This window comes from Alexandromys fortis, unplaced genomic scaffold, assembly GCF_014885135.2.
Source record: "Alexandromys fortis isolate MF-2015 unplaced genomic scaffold, M_Fortis_MF-2015_v1.1 scaffold_107, whole genome shotgun sequence".
Classification (NCBI taxonomy): Eukaryota; Metazoa; Chordata; class Mammalia; order Rodentia; family Cricetidae; genus Alexandromys; species Alexandromys fortis.
Genome location: NW_026067987.1, coordinates 121,622 through 127,621, shown reverse-complemented (window position 1 = coordinate 127,621; position 6,000 = coordinate 121,622).

Genomic DNA, 6,000 nt, shown 5'->3' with positions numbered 1-6,000 from the left:
TAAAGCCCCTGGACATTCATTCCTTCTCACCAATGGCAACTTTAGATTTATTAGTTGAAGCCCTTGGGCAAGTCTCAAAATATTACCTTAAGAAATGTTATTAATATCTTCCTCAAGCTAGTGTCTTAACTCGGCTCTCTCTGGCCTAAGATTCTTTTTTACATGAACTGCTATCCTAACTGAACATTCTAGAAATTTCTTTCCTCCAAAGTCCTCCTTCATAATACTAATAGCCACCCGCGGTCGCTTACAAATGCTGTCGCATGCCAGAATTCACTGGTTCTGTTCTGTGAGGCTGGAGTAATTATTGCTGTTTTGCAAGTGATAAAAGCCATGCTAAGGAAATTGATTTGGCCAAGGTCGTTTGGTTAATGAGTAGTAGAGGTGCATTCAAAATCTAAGACTTCAGACGCCAGGGCACTTCAGTTGTTCTTGAAGCAGAGTTAAGACCTTTCACAGTCCTCCTCATCAGAGAACATAAGTCAGAGGCAAAAATAGCTTACTTATAATTGCAGCAGCCGAGAACTGAAAGAATTAATTACTGATTGTGTATGGATACTTGCATTGTGTCCATCACTGTGTGGCTAGCCAGAGACTTTTCTTATCCTTGCTCATGGAGGCTTTCTCAACAGTCTTTAACAATATATCTTCTCTGTGATTTCTTGCATTTATTCTGTCCCCGTGTTAGTCTGTCTCCTTACACAGTGACTACGGAACACTGCGACCTTTTATGCTGTTTATTGGCTGTTACGCCTATTAAAAAGCAAATTCCCATTAGAACAGGTTTGTCTGTGACGCTTCCTGCTGTGTGCCAAGAAACTGGAACTCTGTTTGGTGAGTGGTAGGCCCTTCCCAAACATGCGTGGAATAGATGAATGACGAAGCTAACGCACATAAAGTTAAACAATCAAGGCTTTGACCTTTCGCATTTAGCTCCCAGAGGATTCAGAGAAGGGTGACATTGCAAGCTAGTCCAGAGATTCCTGAAGCTCAAAAGAGGTGCCACGTAAGCAGGTTTATGAAATTTGGGTTGGGTTTGAATTGACAAAATAAGGAGGAGAGGTTTTTTGCTTGTTTGTTTCTTTCATTTAAAAACTTTAGAGATTTTTGAGAACTTCAAAAATAAAAACTGTATTTACCACCCCCTCTTCTCCTCCAATGTTTCTTGCCAACTCAATAATTATTGGCTCTTTCTTCTTTAGTGACTATTGTAATAAATATATAACGAATATGTATATATGTATCTATGTTTATATATACACATATCTGTGTATATGTATACACACACTTACTCTGCCAAATTCATTTATTGTTGCTGATATGTATATATGTGTTTAAAGATGACCTCTTTGGGTTGGATAAATAATCAGGGAACTAGTCCCAGAGAACTTATTCTTCACTTAGTAACAATTAATTGCCTGTAGCTCTTCATATTACAAGGTGGGGGTCTTGTAATATTTCCCTTCTCCACTCTGGCATGCTATTCTGAAGGTCTTGTTTAGGCTTCTACATTGATGTGATTTCATAGATACATATTCTCTGTTATGCCTAGGGGACATTTTTCGACATCAGGCAATCTGGTCCTATGGCTCTTGCAACCTTTCTGCTCCCTCTTCAATGATGTTTTTTGAGCATATAGGGGCTGTGTCTTGTGTGTACCATTTCGGATTGGTCAACCCCCCCCCCCGCATCTATTGTTTTCTTTCTTTTGACCAGTTGTGACAATATCTAAAGATTTGGAGCTAGAACTCACAAATAAAACAGGATAAAAACACGATAATCCTTGCTTGTCTTTTCCAGCTCCATCCATTTACCTAGACATTTCAGGATTTCGTTTTTCTTTAGAGTTGAATAGAATTTTTATTTTTTGTTAAGTTTTTTTTGTAGAATATATATTTGATCATATTCTTTTCCTTTCCTCAACAAGTCCTGGTACCTCCCCGTCTTCCTGCCCACCCAACTATGAAAGTCAAAACAAGCTATAATATGATGAGATATGATGATAAAAACAAAAATTACCAAAGCAATATTAAAAGCACACACAAAAAAATGGAGTTTTTGTGTTGGACAAGTACTCCTGGGTATGGAACCTGCCCTGGAGTATGGTTGATATACCTAGTGATGATCATTTGGAGAAAGTTGATTTCCCTTTCTCAAATTAGTTTACAAAGTACCAGGTTTTGTTGTTATACATATTTTGTGTTGGTTGGTTCTCCTCTCTCACTCCTCTCCTCCATCTCCCTACAGTTTGTACACTTTGGCTCCCAGCATGCTTCTCTCCCCTTTTATGTTCCTGGTATTTTGTTAGCTTTTGCTCTCCTTGTTCATGAGACTTTCTTTTTAGGCCAATTTGATGGCTTAGCGGCAAAAGAGCTTCCCCCTGCACACCTGACCATTTGAGTGGGATTCCCTAGAGCCCATGGTGGAAGGAGAGCATCCACCACTGAATCTGTCCTCTGGCTTTCATATGAGTTCCTCACATATACCTGCACACACACACACACACACACACACACACAGATACATAATAATAATAATAATCAAAATAAACAAAATTGAAAAGGTGATCTTTTCTCTCCTCTCATAGTCCCCTTCCTAGTTTCATGTTCATATTCATACTCATCCACCGTAAATGCACATAATTAAAAACAGATGCTAGGCCCGCAGTAAAAAAGCACGAGGTATGTGTTTTTCTGAGTCTGGGACAGGAAGGGGAGATAGTAAAACTGATGTCAAGAATCAACAGCAGGTAGACAGTAGACAAAACGGGCACCAGTGAGGATCCAAGGGCCTCTCAGTAAGCTGGATGCCACCTACTTCCTTATTGGCTCCCAGGTGTTCATCTAGCATGTTGCTTAAGTTTATAAAGGCACTCGGAACAGTGCACATGGGTTCACAGTTTGGCACTTCTATTTGGGAGTATTTTCCTCTTGTTTTTAATAGTCAAAACAGGAAGCAGGAATTATTTAGGTATAAGGGAAGCACATCTTATTAACTAACTAACTAACTAAAACAAAAGGTGGAGTGGGCAGAGAGGCCTGGAAGTGTATTGCAGGCTTCAGTGTGTTCTGCTGTGCTGACTGACAACAGAACACACGCCTCTGGAGATTAATAACCCTTAATTGTAGCTTGAAAGGCAAACAGAAATGTATGCTTGGGATTTGTGTCTCTTCTCATCTCTTCCTGTTATGAAATATGACCACTGGAGTTTTTTTTTTTTTTTTTTTTTCCTCTTTCTTCCCTTGGAACCAAATTTAGTTGTTTCTGCAAACTTTCGGCAGGTTAGTGCCCTGTCTCTAGCTTCTCATTGACTTCAGGGAGGCAACATATTCTGCTGTTGACATTCCTTAATTTAAACATTGTGACCCAGTTTTGACAAGTTGCGGTACCCCTTTTGTTACAGAGCCTGCTCAAGGAGGGCGGATAATATCCTGGTGTGATTTCCCCCTTCATTTCTTGGAGCAACGATAACATCTCTGAAGTTATTACTAGAATGGCGTTTTTGTTCTAAGGCATTTCAATCATTACTTATTTTTAGGTTTTATATAGCATCTTTCCTCCAAGGAACTCAAGGCAAATTTTGCAAATGCGAACAATCTTCTTTTGTTAGTATGTTTTGGGTTGGATAAGGGGGAAAAAAGACCAATATCCTGTTTGTTCCACCAAAAATCAGACCCTAACCACCACCATTTTTTGTCTGCTGTATTTGGAGTTTTACTTTATGTAGAAGCTTCCAGGGAAAAGCTTAGATTTTGGAATCACCAGTGGGAGGGCTCAGAAGGGAGAGCAGGAAGAGCCTGCAAAATGTATGAGGCACAAAGTGGATTGTCAAAAATGCTGTAGGTGGTTGCAAGGAACCCTCTGTGAGGACTCTGTAGTCAACACAAGGGGGTCACTTCATGTTTCCATGGGAATGCCCTTAGTGAGGACTTCATTTGTGGTACTGCTAGCTAGAAGTGTCTCATTACAGCAGATGTGGCCCAGTCTACAAGCTGTTTATTTTGTCACCCACCCCTCAGGCAGTAGAAGGGACTGTTTACTACAGCTTCTGGTTCTCCAGTGTTTCCTTTTCCCCCACTCTCTCTCTTAATTAAAGAAATCACTGTTGAACTCCAGAAACCTCTCCAGGGGAAATGTAAAAAGGAAATAAAATAGAAAGAAGGAAGGGAGGAAAGGACAGATGCAATAAAAGAAAGAAACACAGAGATGGGGGAGGGGGAGAATGAAGGTAGAGAGAAATATTGAAAACTCTGCCTTTCATTCAGTTGTTCCTAAGAATTGTCTGTAGAATTCTTGTTAGTTTCAGTGGTCTCTTTAGCAGGGCGTGTGCCTGAATGTGTGTAATGGTGTGTGTGTGTCCTGAGTAAGACTCAGGGCTGTACACTATAGTGTCGCCAGGTAAGCAGTGTCAGTATAACCCACCAGCTAGCATTCTTGACTTAACTTCCTGATAAGCTGGATTCTGGGTACAAGAGTGTCAAGGGAAGGTACAGAAAGTTTTATTAAACCATGCTATCCTATGTGTGTGTGTGTGTGTGTGAAAGATGGACCTTGACACAAATAAAATAAAATTATTTATAAGCTATTACGAAGACCTCAACTCTGAAATTGGTTCAGACTTAATTTTGGTGTGCAAAGTCTTTAGCCAGTGATACTCTCCTACTCGAACTTGGTGTTTGTCCTTCTCTTTTTAGCAAAGAAAAAAATTTCCCCAAAGAACATGAACTTTGAAAAGGAAAGAACTAAAAACATTACTCTGTGTTCTGTGATACTAAGACAAACATAGAGGACACACTGGGCAATATGAACTTATCCATATTTGTATTTCCATTTATTCCAGAGCCATGGGTTTTACGAAGAATTGAAAGTGGATGGCTGGGGAGACATTTTGCGATTTTATGGTGAGCTTAAGACGATGAGTTTGATTTAGAAAATTCCCAGTTATAAGATTTCCACAGTGGCTTCTTGAGAGAAGCTACAACCCTTGCTTTCCTCGCCTTCTTCCTGCTGAGTTCCTGGATGAGTTATCTTCTATGGAGAAGTGTCTTAAGAATACTTAAGGCAGGAAATGCTTTGCCCCCGTGCATTTAGATAGAAAGATTGCACATGGGTTGTGAGTGGCTTACTGATAAGCCTAGAGATCATTGGCTTCATTCTAATGTGCTGGAAACAGGTTCACCTGCCCTTGCTCAGGGCTGTCTTGTTTTGCTGCAAAGACTGGATGAAGCAGAACTGGGGTTACTACAGACTATAGTAGGAAGGGCAGGCACATTAATGTTAGTTGTTCAATTATATCTTATACTGAATATAATAGGGGAAAATGTGTCTTGGTAGTGAAATGAGGCTTGCTTTTTGACATAATATGAATAACTCAAAGAAATTGCTGCACCAAACATTTTGTGTCATGAACCAAGAAACCTTGATTATAGGCAGAATTGGTCCTGGGGAGACAGTGCAGGTGAATTTGCCAGCACCAGAACTAAAGGGAATACTACACGAAAAATCCAAGACATAGAGAGTCAGGTAGTTAAAAATCTTTGCCATGGGAGGCTGCTCCAGGTGATTTCTGGGGCTCAGTGGCTAGCCTGCTTGGCTAGCCTGTTTGGTGAGCTCAAGACCAAAGAGAGACCCTGTCTCATAAATAACAACAACCAAACAAAAAAAGATGGCTGCTGAGAAAAAGCACCGGAGGCTGTCCTCTGGACTACACATGTGCCTTCAAATACATGCAAGGATATGCAGAATAACCTGGATTTCCCTTTTGCCTCTTTGATCCCATACCTTAAGACTTTAATTGAGAATAATAATCCTTTGACAAATTTGTTTGTAAGGTAAATAATCACTTTGAAATGCCAGTAACGCAGTTCCTAGGAGGAACTACTTTGTCTTTTTGAAGAATGCTATATTTCTATATTGTGTTTTTTTTTTCTCTTTTAGATTGTGTGTGTGTGTCTTATGTCTTGTCTGCATATATACATGTATAACATGTAGATGTTTGGT